We start from the raw sequence: 17,286 nt of genomic DNA on the forward strand, positions 1-17,286 counted from the left end.
CAGCTGGTTCCAAGGTTTGTAACCTAAAGATCCAGTATGCCTCCCTTTTACACAGTATGTTGAACCTATTAACACCTCTCTCAGTACTTTTTATTTGTTCGATGGCTTTGACTTTAATTTTACTCATATCACCTTTTATACAGACTGATACATGTTTAGACAGACTATGTGTGAGGTTATTCTTCATGATATTTCTCCGATGTTCTAAAAATCTGATATTGAGTGTACGTGTGGTGTGCCCCACGTACTGGAGGCTGCATCCACACTCAATAATATAGATGACATAGTTAGAGCTACAATTGAGAAAAGATTCTATGCAAAATAGTTCTGTTGAGACATTAGACTCCCGGATTTTATCAATTCCCTTAGTATGTGGTATATTTGAATAAAGAGACTCCACATCACAAGTAAGTAAGTAGTACGTTTTCTTCCGAATCATATTCAAAAATTGTGTGGTGTCCTTTATATATGATTTCAGGGTAACTACATGACTTTGCAAATGGACATCCACAAAGTGAGATAGATTCAAAGTGAGGGACCCTATTCCTGAAATAATAGGATGCCCAGGGGGTGAAGTGAGGGATTTGTGTATTTTTGGAAGATGATAATATGTGGGGATAATCGGGTGTGTGACAAATAAAAAGTGCCAAGTGCCCTGGAGATTGCACCACTGGCCAGGGCATCATCTAACAGAATCCTAAATTGGCACTGAAATTCTTGAGTAGGGTTCTGCGGGAGGGTTTTATAGAACAAAACATTATCTAACTGTGCATGCGCCTCTTTCAGATAATCGCTTGTATTTTGTACCACCACCCCTCCACCTTTATCAGCCATTTTTATTGTTATCTCTTTATCTGACATTAGTATCTTCAATGCCTTTCTTTCATCAAAAGTGAGATTATCTCTAAGTGGAGCTTTTTCTGCATTTTCACATAGATTTCTAAAATCATCCATTGTTATACTATAGAACCCCTCCACACAGTGCCCTTTATATTGTAAAGGGTAAAAATCAGAATTCTTCTTTAGCATTCATGTTTTTTTTTTGTGGTACCCTCAACATCATAGATCTGCACTGGAGAAATATTACTGGAGAAGCCTTCCAAAGCTAGTTCTTCCAATGCTTCAATTCCTTCATTATCATCCTCATCAAGGATAATTGGAACTGATTCATCAGCTTTATGTCTAAGTTGTTTAATTGCAAAATATCTCTTTCTGCTTAGGTTTCTCATGAATCTGTTTAAATCAACGAATAAGGTGAATACGGTTGGTTTTTTAGCTGGTTCATATTTCAACCCTTTGCTTAATAGGGCTTTTTCCGGTGTACTTAGGGCCTTGGTTGATAGGTTAAAAAATACTTTTCTCATTTATAACTTTTTTAAGCTTTTTCCTCGTCCTGAGTCTCCCACCTCTATATCCTCTATATCTCTTATTCTTTTGTGATATCCTAGTGCATTTCGGTGTAGTTGATGTTGCCTTGTGTGGCCTCTTCCTAAAAAATCATAAGTATCAGATTGTTGTTTATTAATATTTGGTATCTTTACTTTGGGTCTAGCTCCTCCATTTTCTCCCATTGTTAGGGTAGATTCTTCATTATCAAGACATTCATATCTATTTTTATGTATAAACCCATGTGTTGTTCTAATTGGTGTTTGTTCACTATTTTTCTTTCCTCTTTTGAAAAGTGTATCACTATAGGGTTCTGGTACCCTAGGCCTAGATGTTGGTCTATAGTTTTTGGTTGAATTCCACTGATTGAACCGATTACTAGATCTAGATTGGGGTCTACCTCCCCTATTATAAGTTCTTACTCTCCCTCTTTCATAGTCAACTCTATCTCTCTCTAATTGTTTATCCTTTATCTATATAATTGATTTTTCAAACTCCTCTAATTTCTTGTTAACTTTGACATGCCTTTCCTGGAACTCAAGAGTGTTTTCAAATATTTTTAATTTTTCTTGAGTACTCTCAATTTCAACCTGTATATCCTTAATCTTATTCCCCTTATAATCAATCAAAAGCTCCATTAGCTGGAAGGAGCAAGCATCCAGAATTTTATTCCAATTGGTAAGAAATGTTTCATCATCCCTAAAAGATGCAGATTTAAATATCCGCAAACCTCTAGGGATGAATTTATTGTCATTTTTAAATAGGTTAAGCTGGATCCGTGCTTTAATTTGTGGCAATTAGCCTTATTAATCATTCCACCTGTATTAGAATGATTGGATTGACATAATGTATATTCGATTGTTTTATATGTAATAAATCTATTTTTTAAACCAGCAGCCAATTACCAGCACTCCCATTATTTTTATATTTAGTACTGTATTATTTTTGGTAAATTCCCAGATTTGCCTGTCTGGGAGCAGCTTTAGTGGCAGGTTGTATTAATCAGAACCACAAATTGTTGATTAGATATTGATCAGCGCCCACTTTATTATCTCTCTTTTTCTTTATTGTGTTTACTGGTTGGTGAGGCTGCTTGTTTATCAAATATGTCTACATTGAGGTGTCTAAAAGAGTGATTAGAAAGAAGGAGTAAATATATGACATGTCCAGATCCAATTGATATTGATAATACTGAAATGTCACCTAATGACCTCAATAAACTATTTAACAGATTAGAAATACTCTGTATGGCAGAGACGAGGCATTGGTGGGATCAAATAACTCTGCAAAAATATATCGACAATAAATTCATCCCTAGAGGTTTGCGGATATTTAAATCTGCATCTTTTAGGGATGATGAAACATTTCTTACCAATTGGAATAAAATTCTGGATGCTTGCTCCTTCCAGCTAATGGAGCTTTTGATTGATTATAAGGGGAATAAGATTAAGGATATACAGGTTGAAATTGAGAGTACTCAAGAAAAATTAAAAATATTTGAAAACACTCTTGAGTTCCAGGAAAGGCATGTCAAAGTTAACAAGAAATTAGAGGAGTTTGAAAAATCAATTATATAGATAAAGGATAAACAATTAGAGAGAGATAGAGTTGACTATGAAAGAGGGAGAGTAAGAACTTATAATAGGGGAGGTAGACCCCAATCTAGATCTAGTAATCGGTTCAATCAGTGGAATTCAACCAAAAACTATAGACCAACATCTAGGCCTAGGGTACCAGAACCCTATAGTGATACACTTTTCAAAAGAGGAAAGAAAAATACTGGACAAACCAATTAGAACAACACATGGGTTTATACATAAAAATAGATATGAATGTCTTGATAATGAAGAATCTACCCTAACAATGGAAGAAAAGGGAGGAGCTAGACCCAAAGTAAAGATACCAAATATTAATGAACAACAATCTGAAACTTATGATTTTTTAGGAAGAGGCCACACAAGGCAACATCAACTACACAGAAACGCACTAGGATATCACAAAAGAATAAGAGATATAGAGGATGTAGAGGTGGGAGACACAGGACGAGGAAAAAGCTTAAAAAAGTTATAAATGAGAAAAGTATTTTTTATCCTATCAACCAAGGCCCTAAGTACACCGGAAAAAGCCCTATTAAGCAAAGGGTTGAAATATGAACCAGCTAAAAAACTAAACTTATTCACCTTATTCGTTTATTTAAACAGATTCATCAGTAACCTAAGCAAAAAGAGATATTTTGCAATTAAACAACTTAGACATAAAGCTGATGAATCAGTTCCAATTATCCTTGATGAGGATGATAATGAAGGAATTGAAGCATTGGAAGAACTAGCTTTGGAAGGCTTCTCCAGTAATATTTCTCCAGTGCAGATCTATGATGTTGAGGGTACCATTAAAAAACCATGAATGCTAAAGAAGAAATCTGATTTTTACCCTTTACAATATAAAGGGCACTGTGTGGAGGGGTTCTATAGGATAACGATGGATGATTTTAGAAATCTATGTGAAAATGCAGAAAAAGCTCCACTTAGAGATAATCTCACTTTTGATGAAAGAAAGGCATTGAAGATACTAATGTCAGATAAAGAGATAACAATAAAAATGGCTGATAAAGGTGGAGGGGTGGTGGTACAAAATACAAGCGATTATCTGAAAGAGGCGCATGCACAGTTAGGTAATGTTTTGTTCTATAGAACCCTTCCACAGAACCCTACTCAAGAATTTCAGTGCCAATTTAAGATTCTGTTAGATGACGCCCTTGCCAGTGGTGCAATCTCCAGAGACACTTGGCCCTTTTTATTTGTCACACACCCGATTATCCCCACATATTATCATCTTCCAAAAATACACAAATCCCTCACTTCACCCCCTGGGCATCCTATTATTTCAGGAATAGGGTCCCTCACATCGAATCTATCTCACTTTGTGGATGTCCATTTGCAAAGTCATTTAGCTACCCTGAAATCATATATAAAGGACACCACTCATATTTTGAATATGATTCAGAACATAAAATGGAAGAAAACATACTACTTCCTTACTTGTGATGTGGAGTCTCTTTATTCAATTATTCCACATACAAAGGGAATTGATAAAATTTCGGAGCGCCTGGATAGAATTCCCGATATGGAAGAGGGACTATTTGACTTTATAATGGCATCCATTAAATTTATTTTAGAACACAATTATTTTTTATTTGACCTAAATATTATTTGCAAACACGGGGGACTGCCATGGGGACCAGGTTCGCCCCTAGTTACGCCAATCTATATATGGGCTTGGTTGAGGAGGAGCTCATATGGGGTGGTGACTTTGTGACGAACCTTGTCCTCTATGGCAGATATATAGATGATTTATTTTTTATTTGGGATGGGGATATTACATCCATTCATGATTTTATTAATCATTTGAACACTAACATGTATGGTTTAAAATTCACCAGCAATATTAGTTCTATGCACATTCAATTTCTGGATGTTGCACTACTGGTCATGGAGGATCAGATATATACAGAAACCTTTTTTTAAAAGGTTGATTCCAATTATTTTCTGCAATATGGTAGCAGTCATTTAAAAGCTAGGCGCAACAACATCCCAAAAAGCCAATTTTTTCGCATAAAAAGAAATTGCTCTAGTGAAATAGGGTATCATAAACAGGTAAAAAAAAGTATATGAAGCATTCGTGGAACAAGGGTACCCCCTATACATCTTGGAAAAAGCACTGGATGACACACATAAAAAGAATAGAAAGGAGTTATTGATGGGTAGAAAACTACAGAAACAGGAAAAAGACTGGGAAACATATTGTCCATTTATAACACAATATAATACTCATGTCTATGCAATTAAGGAGATTATTAAAAAGAATACATCTATATTGAAGGCAGACTTAGCTATAGGTCCCATTATTGGTGATGGTATAAAGATTATTTATAGGAAATCTGACAATTTGAACATGCAGTGATAGTCTTGCTACTGTTGTTTTATGCACTAGAATGCCTATTGCAAGTGCCAGGACCAAAACACAGGGCCTGATTCAGAGACGGACGCTAATGCAATTTTCATGCAGATCAAGCGATTGTTTGCCATTGCGCATGTGTATGCACCGCACTGCGATCACGCACGCACAGAGGAATCCATCGCTAAGTGAGTGACAGACTGGCAGCGTTTGGGGGTGGTAATGGGGAGTGTTCACAAAAACGCAGACATGCCTGTCCATTTAAATGCTGTTACATGGACATGCATAAATTAGCCACTGCACTTGCATACGCAGCTCTGCGTGTCAGAAGAGCACCCAAGGCTGCAGCACGTCAGACCTGCTGCAAGGGTAATATGGCCGCCGATGTGCTTTGATGTTACCGATGTTTACGTAGGTATGCGCTGTCGCACACAGGTAAGAAGGCAGTAGTGGGCATCTTTATGCTCAGGTGATCTTTGCTGATATTTGCATATATTCGCAGCTGTGTTGCGATCACATTAGCGTCCATCTCTGAATCAAGCCCACAGTCAGGCATCTTTTGTAACCTCGCATGCAACACCTTCTCACTTTGAGTCTAACGGTGTCACCGTTAAAACAGGCAAATCAGTGCACAAAATGAACATTAAGGCTGATGAACAAACAGATGAACAAACTGAGTAAAGTCTAAGGGGCATATTTACTAAAGTGAGAGTTTTTAGAAGTGGAGATGTTGCCCATAGCAACCAATCACATTCTACTTAACATTTACCTAGCACCTTCTAGAAGATAATAGCTAGAATCTTATTGGTTGCTATGGGCAACATCTCCACTTCTAAAAACTCTCACTTTAGTAAATTTACCCCTAAGGGTGTCCACTATTACTGTGTGTGAGTCTGACACTGTAATCCTAGAGAAGTCTCCTTCCACAATTTCCTCACCCACTGTAAATGTGAGGATGAGTAGTAGTAAAAGTAAAGATGATGACATAGAAATTGAGAATGCTACAGGGAAGTGCAACAGGATGAGGGAGACATATGTGTATCTGACACAAATGAGCATGTTCAGCTAATATACAATATAGAGACAAGCTGGTCTTATAAAGTAAAAAAAAATAGTGCATCTGGAAAAATGCCCACCATTTTCAAAAAAGGTATTGTTAGATCTGGTCTATAGGCCCAAATAATATCTGCATTGAGTACTAAATAGTATACATTTATTTCCAAGCTGGGTATGAAACAGAAATATTGTTTATAGGTACCCACTGCATTACAAACAATTATATGCAGGCTTACAGAAGCACTCCCAAGTCAAAATATACCTCAAAAAGTTTATTGTGGAATGTCTAGGTATTTAGTGAAGCTGCATATATCTAAAAAAATTGCTACTTGAAACACATTGCACTTTATGCTTACTTTAGGAAGTGATTGCAAGTGCAACTACGTAGGCAGATCGAGCGATTGTTTGCCATTGCGCACACATATAAGCCGCACTGCGCATGTGCTGTGATCACAGTGCAATTACGTATGCACAGAGGAATCCATTGCAGAGTGAGTGACAGGCTGTTAGCATTTTGGGGGTGGTAACAGGGGAGTGGTTGGAAAAATGCAGACGTGCCTGTCCATTTGAACGCCGTTTCATGGGCGTGCATACATTAGCCACTGAGATTGTATACGCAGCTTGAGAGCCCACTTCTTTATGCCGGCTGTGCCTTGGCTGGCATGAGCATATTTACGCAGCTGCATTCTGTGCAAAATAGCAGCTGTGATTGTATTAGCGATCACTGCTGAATCAGGCCCTTAGTACCATTCCTTGCCCCAAATAATTTTTAATGAATGTAATAAAAGTTCTATTTTAAATATTTATTGCAGAATGATTACTTTTCTATAAGTGTGCCCCACACAGATTCCCCTTTTTTCTCCTCATATTGTATGTACATTTGACTCTGGGGAGCACCACTGACAGGCCATAAAAACAAACACCCAGAAGCAGGGGCGGAGTGGCCATTACCTTCAACGGGAAGATTCCCGGTGGGCTGATTGGTCTGTGGGGCTGCTTGTCACTTGTGGCACCACCCCCTTATTTGTGTCACCCGCCACCGCCGGCTCCTGTACCAACTTGTTTTTTTTCACAGGCACCTGGCTGCCTGTCAGTTCTGCCTGGCTGTGCCTTAGCCTCTCTCGCAAGAAGAGGCCTGCAGCAGCCTATTTAAGCCCTGCCCAGCATGCCGTCGGTGTCGCATGCCGCGGAGGAGTCAAGAAGATGGGAAGTGGCACGTCCCATGGGTGACAGTTGCGGTTGGCATGACCGCGAGGGAGGTAAGTTGTGGCATGGGTGGGGGGGCCACCCATGCAGTCTGTTAGCCTGATTGTCTACTCTCTACTCTTCTTTCCCCAGGCTGTGAAGTGTCAAGTTTAATTTCACAGCCTGGGGAGAGGGCAGAGTGGAGAGGAGACAATCTGGCTAGCCGCAGCAGTGCAAGGCAATGGGGCTGTTGGGAGATGAAGTCTACCAGTCTGGAGAGACTTGGGATGTCTGGAATGGGGGCCCTGCTAAGGGGAGATCATCTGTCTGTCTAAGAGGGTTGGAGCCGGGAGGGGAGATGATCTGTCTGAGTGGGGAGGGGAGAACTGCAGTGGAGAACCGCAGGGGAGATCTGCTGAACTAGTGGACGATGGTCTTTCTGTGGGGGAGAGGGGGTCTTTTATACTAGGGAGGAGATGATCTGTTTTGTGCCAAGGGGAGATGGTCTTTCTGTGGAGGAGGGGGGTTGCTATACTGAGATCAGATGACCTGTCTGTGGGGTGGGCTCATTTTGTTCTAAAAAGAGATTATATTTCTGTGCAGAGGGGGCTGCTATACTGAGATGATCTGTCTTTGGGGTGGGGTGGGCTCATTTTGTTCTAAGGGGAGATTATATTTCTGTGTGGGGGGTCTGCTATACTAGGGGGATATGATCTGTCTGTGGAGAGAGGGCTCTGCTACACTAGGGGTGGGGGAGATGATGATCTGTCTGTCGGGAGGGGGGCTCTGCTATACTAGGGGTGGGGGAGATGATGACCTGTCTGTGGGGAGGGGGGCTCTGCTATACTATGGGTGGGGGAGATGATGATCTGTCTTTGGAGAGGGGGGCTCTGCTATACTAGGGGTGAGGGAGATAAAGACCTGTCTGTGGGGAGGGGGGCTCTGCTATACTAGAGGTGGGGGAGATGATTATCTGACTGTGGGGACGGGGGTCTGCTATACTTAGAGTGAGAGAGATGATGATCTGTCTGGGGGAGGGGGGTCTGCTATACTAGGGGCAGGGGAGATGATGATCTGTGTCAGGGTAATCTGTCGTCCACAGCATTACAACCTTTGATGTGTACAGGAATCAGCAGTAGCATAACTAGATTCAGCAAGCAGACTGACATACAACTATGGTTGGAGAACAAATCAGACACAGGACAATGATGAGGGTTCAACGTGATACTGGTCAGACCATTCTAAAAGCCTTCCCAGTTCACTGTTTATACCAATCTGAAACAGGTTAGTCACCATGAGTCAGCTATGTGCACAAACAACTTCATTGTGCACCCCAATACTGGCTGGTCATACAGATAAGAAAAGCATATGACATTATGATGCATCTCTTCTCCTTCTCATCTGCCTTTTTGGTCAACATCTTCTGTCTCTTTAATTGTGCTTATCTTCTCTATTCCAGACGGTATGGTGAACAACATGTTTGTCTAAAACTTCAGACTTACATAATTCTTGAAATCTTTCTTAAAGCGATATACACATAGATAGAGCATTTAATAAACTTAATTAAGCCTAGCTTACGCTTACATCTGTCTGTGGGGAGGGGGGCTCTGCTATACTTGGGGCAGGGAAGATGATGATCTGTCTGTGGGGACGGGGGACTGCTATATTAGGGATGGGGGAGATGATGATCTGTCTGGGGGAGGGGGGCTGCTATACTAAGGGCGGGGGAGATGATGATCTGTCTGTGGGGGAGGGGGAGTGTGCTATACTAGGGGTGGGGGAGATGATCTGTCTGGGGGAGAGGGGTCTGCTATACTTGGGGTGGGGGAGATGATGACTTGTCTGTGGGGAGGGGGGGCTCTGCTATACTAAAAATGGGGGAGATGATGATCTGTCTGTGGGGAGGGGGGCTATGCTATATTAGGGGTGGGGGAGATGATGATCTGTCTGTGGGGACAGGGGTCTGCTATACTTGGGGGGCAAGGGAGATTATCTGTCTGGGGGAGGGGGGTCTGCTATACTTGGGGCAGGGAAGATGATGATCTGTCTGTGGGGACGGGAGACTGCTATATTAGGGATGGGGGAGATGATGATCTGTCTGGGGGAGGGGGGCTGCTATACTAAGGGCGGGGGAGATGATGATCTGTCTGTGGGGGAGGGGGAGTGTGCTATACTAGGGGTGGGGGAGATGATCTGTCTGGGGGAGAGGGGTCTGCTATACTTGGGGAGGGGGAGATGATGACTTGTCTGTTGGGAGGGGGGCTCTGCTATACTAGAAATGGGGGAGATGATGATCTGTCTGTGGGGAGGGGGGCTATGCTATATTAGGGGTGGGGGAGATGATGATCTGTCTGTGGGGACATGGGTCTGCTATACTTGGGGGGCAAGGGAGATTATCTGTCTGGGGGAGGGGGGTCTGCTATACTTGGGGCAGGGGAGATGATGATCTATCTGTGGGGAGGGGAGCTCTGCTATACTAGGGGTGGGGGAGATGATGATCTGTTTATGGGGATGGGGGTCTGCTATATTTTGGGGCGGGGGAGATGATCTGACTGGGGGAGGGGGGTCTGCTATACTTGGGGCGGAAGAGATGATGATCTATCTGTGGGGAGGGGAGCTCTGCTATACTAGGCACCAGCATGAAAAAATGGGGGGAGTGGCTTGTGGGCATGACATTTTTCATTAGGCCACACCCCTTGTAATTAGGCCCACACCCACTGTTCCGGGCGCACGTCGTAGGCACACGTGCATATAGGGCCGCTTCCAATTTTTTTCCAGGGTCACTTTAAATTGCCAATCCACCTCTGCCCAGAAGCGAGCACCTATAGGTGCCATGACTGGCCCCATTTTGGGAATTGAGCCGCTAATTATATTGTCAGTTAGATTTGGGACAATACATATCTCATTGACCACAGAAATAATACCTTTGTCCTGTGCAGTGTCCCACACTTTGCCCTTCCCCTGTTCCCTATTATTGTTATACAAATGAGGATGTTAATGATAAATTTGTTGGACAAGTAGAAGTTGATAAAATTCAGAAGGATGATGTTGTTTGTGTCAAAATAAGTCAGCCACCAGTGGCAGCAGTTCTAGCCATTGATAAGAAAGAGGCCATTTACATGCAGGGCATAAGACCACAAAAAGTCATCTCTTCTGTGTGAACACATTTTACCCAATGCATCTGTGCTATTTGTGAGGCCAAAGTAAGCAGAGGTAGGGACATTAACCGTCTATGCACCTCCTCACTGTTATGTCATTTGTAGTGAGTTCATGCAAATTAGTTATCAAAATCTTAAAAATCCTGTAAAATAATAACAAGCAGTCCAGCATCAGCTACCAGCAGCATGGATAGAACCCAGCACATGCAATCTCCACCGCCAACACCTTCATCATCAACCTCATTAATGATCAGAGGTACTGTATAAAATAAACTTGTATCAAATTTGCAAAGGCTAACTATCTCTTCCCCTATTCAGGATTCCCCAGAATAATACTTGTGCACCAGAACTGCTGCTGCTAGGAGTGAATCTTCATCACAGAAGGGGACTAACAATACTAGTAGTTTCAAACAATTGACAGTGGTACAATCATTTACAAGAGGACCAAGTATGACAGCCACCATCCTGTTGCTGTCACTGGATGACTGAAGCCATGGTGGCTATGTTAGCACTAGATCTGCATCAAATATCAGCCATCAATGCATCTGATTTTAGACAATAAGCTGAGGTCATGTGTGTACCAAATTCCATCTCAATTCCATTTGACTATAACAGCAATTCCTACCTGTTCCAGGATGTTAAAAAAAAGTTATTCTTTGCCTAGAAAATGCCATGGCACCGACTATCCACTTAACCACAGTTATATGGACAAATGATACTGATCAAACTTAAGATTACATGACTGTGACAGCCCACTGGGTGGGTCTATTGTCTGCAGCAGTAGTATCTAACAGACAATGCCAGCTCATTCACAGACAGATTACTCTCTGGGGTAAATGTACTAAAGTGAAAGTTTTTAGAAGTGATGTTGCCCATAGCAACCAATCAGATTCTAGCTATTATCTTCTAGAAGGTGCTAGCTAAATGTTAAGAAGAATCTGATTGGTTGCTATGGGCAACATCACTTCTAAAAACTCTCACTTTAGTAAATTTACCCAGAGAGTGCAGAAATTGTGGAAGGAGGGTTCTCTAGGATTACAGTGTCAGACTCACACACAGCACTAGTGGACACCCTTAGGGGTAAATTTACTAAAGTGAGAGCTTTTAAAAGTGGAGACATTGCCCATAGCAACCAATCAGATTCTAGCTATTAGCTTCTAGAAGGTACTAGCTAAATGTTAAGTAGAATCTGATTGGTTGCTATGGGCAACATCTCTATTTCTAAAAACTCTCACTTTAGTAAATATCTTCTCAGGATTTGTCATTTCCAATAACACAAGTAACATTGCATGAGTATTACAACTGGGTCAATTTGAACATATACCATGTTTTGTACACACAATAAACTTGGTGGTTCACAATTTGTTAAAAACTGACAGGTGCATGCAGGACATGTTTACTGGTGCCTGAAACATTTCTGGGCATTTTCAGCATTCAGCAACCACATGTAAAATATTGCAGCAGTTGTATTTTCCATGCCACTTACTGAAACCAGAGGTAGTAACCAAATGGAATTCCATTCTTTATAGGCTTTAGCAACTGGACAAACAGCAACAAGTTATCAAAATGTTCAAATCAAGCCATGAGGTAAAGAGAGGGGGGGGAGCATGTTACCTTAATCCAGCACAGTGGAGAATGCTCTCTGTTTTATGTAAGGTACTAAAACCATTTGAAATTGTAACCAATGATGCAAGTTCAGACACTGCCAGCCTGAGTCAGGTGATATCAGTAATTAATCTACTGGAAAAGCAACTAGAGAAACTGAAGGAGGAGATTTAATAAGGCAATTCCGCTAAGCATATTGGACTTATAGTTCAAGTTCTTTATTCCCTTCACCAAGACCAAAGGGTTTGCAACATCTTGGATAACTACATTTTGGAAATGATGCCTCTTTCTTTCCAACTGAATCAGATCAAGTTGCAAAGAGCTCCTTGTGAGCAAGTTGTCAGCTCAATTGGCACATGACATGACAATGTCTCCTGCTTCAGTTTCTCCTGCAAATGCTGCTGCCAGACAAAAACTGACCGTTTCCAAGAGACTCCCTAGTGATGATGATGATGATGATGATGATGATGATTCAACTCAGCGCACCGGAGTGAAACATTATTGTCACAAAAGCTGGGACCTTACCTTGTCCGGCAATGCTTACCAAGGTGAGCTATCATGTCCCTGTTATGAATGAACCCCAGAAACACAACTTTACAGAAACTTTATAAGGTTTATTCAAGAACTCATAGGAGCAGCACAGAGAATACACTTGGGTGTGGCTGGGTAACAGAAAATTAGAATTCATACAGATAGTAATTGCAGGCTGTCAGAACTAACACAGAGCATAATATAATTTGACACAGAGCATAATATAATTTTCCAGGTTTGCAGGTATGGAGTATAATTAACAGCTTAAGGAACAGGATGAAATCATAACAGGATGTACAGGTTAATAGCAGGGAACAGATTCAATTTTGGTACTTGAACAGAAATCCAGAATTTGCACAGATAATGATTGTAGGTAGTCAGAACTGATACAGAGCATACCATAATACAGAGAAGCAGCCCAGGCAGGAAACATAATTAGTCATATCTAAGCAGGCAGAGCTGAAGCCATATTCCAGGAAAAAAAACTAATGACCAGCCATGCATGCTGGTTCCAGGCAGCCTATAAGGCCCATAAACATGTGTTGTCATGATTGCTAATTGGCAATAATTCACTAGGCAATTGATCTAATAAAGTCCAGATAATAGGGACAAGAACTGCAGTTCATACACAAAAGGCCTGGTGATCCCTAGTGGGGAGAAAGCATATAGCAAGGGGCAAAATAGACAATGCTAACAGTCCCTTAGTGCTGTCAATCCATTTTCTGAGGTTCATGGGCACAGTCATGTTGTCTCTGTCCAGTATCCAGTCTCTACCTGTCTCCTGCACTCACATGGCTACTTCAGCTTATCTGTGACAAAAGTGCCCTATTTAAGCCTGCACCTGACACAAGCACCTTGTCAGAACAATGTGTTTCTTTTCCTCCCTGTGATTTCACTCACTAGTGAGTAAGTGCTACCATTGATCTGCTACCTGAACCTACGCTGCTGGACTCCTGCAAGCTACTGCCTCTGAGTTACTACTTTAACTTTGCAGTCCTGCACTGTATGCTGCTTCGAAGTCTGCACCTACCAGCCTGTGTTCAAGTACCAGTTCCAGTTCAGCTCTACTACTGATTCTTTCACCAGTCTCACTACGGCCCAAGCCTGTGGTCCCACTCTGGCTGGCTGATGCTTTCTCTGGTCCCACTCCAGTGCAAGCCTTTGGGTTCACTCCTGCTGGCTGCTGATCTATCTCTGGTTCCAATCCAGTTCAAGACTCCAGATTCACTCTGGTTACTCTGCTTTTCTACCTCAGTTCCAATCCAGTTTAAGACTATGGGTCCACTCCAGTTACTCTGCTGTTTTACCTCCCTCCAGTCCCAATCCAGTTCAAGACTCCGGATCTGCACTGGTTACTCTGCTGCTCTACCTCCAGTTTCCATCTGGTTAAAGACTCTAGATCCACTCCGGTTACTCTGCTGCAATTACCTCTGGTCCCAGTCTGGTTCAAAGCTCCAATTCCACTCTGGCCACTTTGCAGTTACCCCCAATCCCAGTTTGGTTCAAGCCTCCAGTTCCACTCCAGCTACACTGCAGTTACCTTCAGTTCCAGTCCAGTTCAAACCTCCAGTTCCATCCAAATTCCATGAGTGCAACCTCTGGTTCTTATCCAGTTCATTTCAATTCCAGCCTACTTGTAGGCTGAAGTCTCCTGGGCATCTCAAAGACTCTCAAGTGCTTCCAATGCCAAGTCTTCTGCCACATTGACCTCATCTACTAGCACATCCCGTGAGTATATCTCTCCTGCTCATTGCTGGTATAAGTAGACTATAACCTCACTGTACTTCAATTTACTCCTGTCTTACATCATACTGTTTTTACTCAACATTGTAACTCTTGATCTACTCCTCTGAGACTCACTACTCACCATACCATCAGTACCTCTATCAATGGTGGTTGTTGCCCTGTGGGCCCTCTCCAAGAGTCTTGGGTTTCATGCTGAGTCTTGGCTACAAACTTTCAATCCGGTTATTGGCGACTGGGTGCCGGATCTAAGTTCCTCTTTGGGGATTTAAGCTCCAGTGACCCAACTCTTATAATCGGTCTGCAGCATCCATTAGCAGATTACAGATGGGCTACCGATTATGTGAAAAACTCGATGTACTGTCCCCTAAGTTCTCAAACATTGGTTCCAGACCCTTATCCCTATATCAAGGGTGAGGGGTTCAGTTCCAGTCAATTGGTTCCAGGAGCATACTTGGAGCCTTGCAGGTGTCACTGACCTCTATGAAGGTCCCAGGTATTTACCACATGGGTCTCACCCATGAGTACACCTCTGATTATACCACCACTATTGTGCTACAGCCCATCAGCCCAGTCCATGGGTCCTAACTCAGATCTAAAAACTCAAAACATGACTATTATCACATCTGGTAAGATCTAAAAGTATTGCCTACAATTATTGACACCTCTACCATGACTCAATCTCACACAGGAAGCGATAATAGAATGGTTGAGGATTACTTTAATAATAACATACAAATTAGCATGCCACACAGTCCTTTTGAATACTGGGAGGAAAAAATGCCATCTAGAGCACTTTGTACAAACTAGCTTTGGTTTACTTAAGCTGCACACCCTCAAATGTGTACTTGAAAGGAGTGTTTAGCACAGCCGGAAACCATGTGAGCGATTGAGATAGGAGGCTCCTTCTTAAAAATTTAAAAAAACTGATGTTCATCAAAATGAACTACAAATTCTGAGGAACACCTTGCTGCAAATTCCAACAGAGACTTCTGTAATCTGTTTTCCAGTGGGGATGAGCTAATTTTGTATGATGATATTAACAGTGATGAGGGTGTGGGAATGATTAACAACACTGTTAGCTGCCTTAACCCCATTGGTAATGTGGTTTAACCAAACCACCAGGATGTTTATTTTTGTGGGGGCCCAAGCAAACCAAACTCTTCAGCCACAAAAGCGTCAGTCTCTGTTGCTGAAGTGGTTGGTTTGTTAAACTGTGTATGTCCTTTTTAATATATAACATAAGGGTGAGTGCACCACTTTTTATTGGGCTTTGCCATGATTGTGTGTGTTTGACAGGCAGCATATAGTACTGTACTTTATTGGGTCATTGATATTCTTCAGTATCTTGTTATCCAGACCTGCTATAGACCTCGTTTTCAGCAGTTTCTCCACAACTACAACAGAGTAGTATCATTCTCTTTGTCATCTTTTATTGTGTGTGTTTGTTAGGCAGCATATATTACTGTACTTTATAGGGGCTTTGATGTCATTCTGAATCTTACAAGACCATCCATCACCAGCTTTCTTCATATAATCCTCAAATCATATAATCATCATATAAGTATTGACTTTGACTTGGCTGCCACTGTGCATTGAATTTTGACTTGAGGCCTGTTATTTCATGTTTGGAATGGATTCAGTTTCATTTCCATTTTTAAAATCTCATTGGGATTTTGGAAGCTTGTTTTGTAGTAATTTCTTCCATGACTCCAATTTAATTTTCTTTAAAGTTATTATTGTTAATAACCAACCAATCAATCATTGCTTTACCTGGCTTCCACTACATAAATTCTCCATCTCCATTTACCTGTACTGGCCTCGGGCTTCTGATCTAGTTCTTGATTAATGAAAACATTCTATAGGATCGTATAGTTTATTAAACTGCCATCCTGTCTGCCACTGCAGTGCATAAATGTTTCGTAGATGTGCCATATTCTTTAAAACAGCCATGTTTTGGAGCAACTGCCAATTCGCTGTAGCCTTTGGCCAATATTGGTCAAAACAATATTATGAGCTGTGAGGTAGTCAAAATTGACTGGAAATGATTGAAAATGAATGTCAATTATGTTTTTAATACTGTAGTAACAAAACAGGTCCAAATTACATGATTTTAGCTGTTTTATCAATTTTAAAAATTCATATATAAAACCAAAACATTTGAGAGTGGTTTTGCCAAAACCAAAACATGATGAAGATTTAGAACCAAAACTAAAACAAGGGGATTCATGCACTTTTCTAGTATTTACAAGTGCACAAACACCTCTGTTTTGGTTTTGGTTGTAAATCATCATCATGTTTTGATTTTGGTTTTGGCAAAATCACCCTGAAGTGTTTTGGGTCAATGTTGGTTTTCTTTAAAAATTCATAAAAACAGCTAAAATCATGTAACTTGACCGTGTTTATGTTCTTATAGTATTATTAGCATCAATATTGTTTATTTCCAGTCATTCCCAGTCAATTTTGACCATCTCACAGCACCTGAAATCAGGAGGGAGGGACTTAGGACCTGATTCAGACCCACTCGCTAGATGCATTCACACGCTAGATGTGTATGCAAATTCTGCAAGGCAGGCAATCACACGGCAAGCCATTAGCATGCCCACTATGTCTTAGCGTGTGATCGCATTGTGTATGCAGATGCCCACCAGCCTGTCTTAAGATGCCC

The sequence above is a fragment of the Taudactylus pleione genome, unplaced genomic scaffold (genome assembly GCF_031769625.1).
Source record: "Taudactylus pleione unplaced genomic scaffold, aTauple2 ptg000053l, whole genome shotgun sequence".
Lineage (NCBI taxonomy): Eukaryota > Metazoa > Chordata > Amphibia > Anura > Myobatrachidae > Taudactylus > Taudactylus pleione.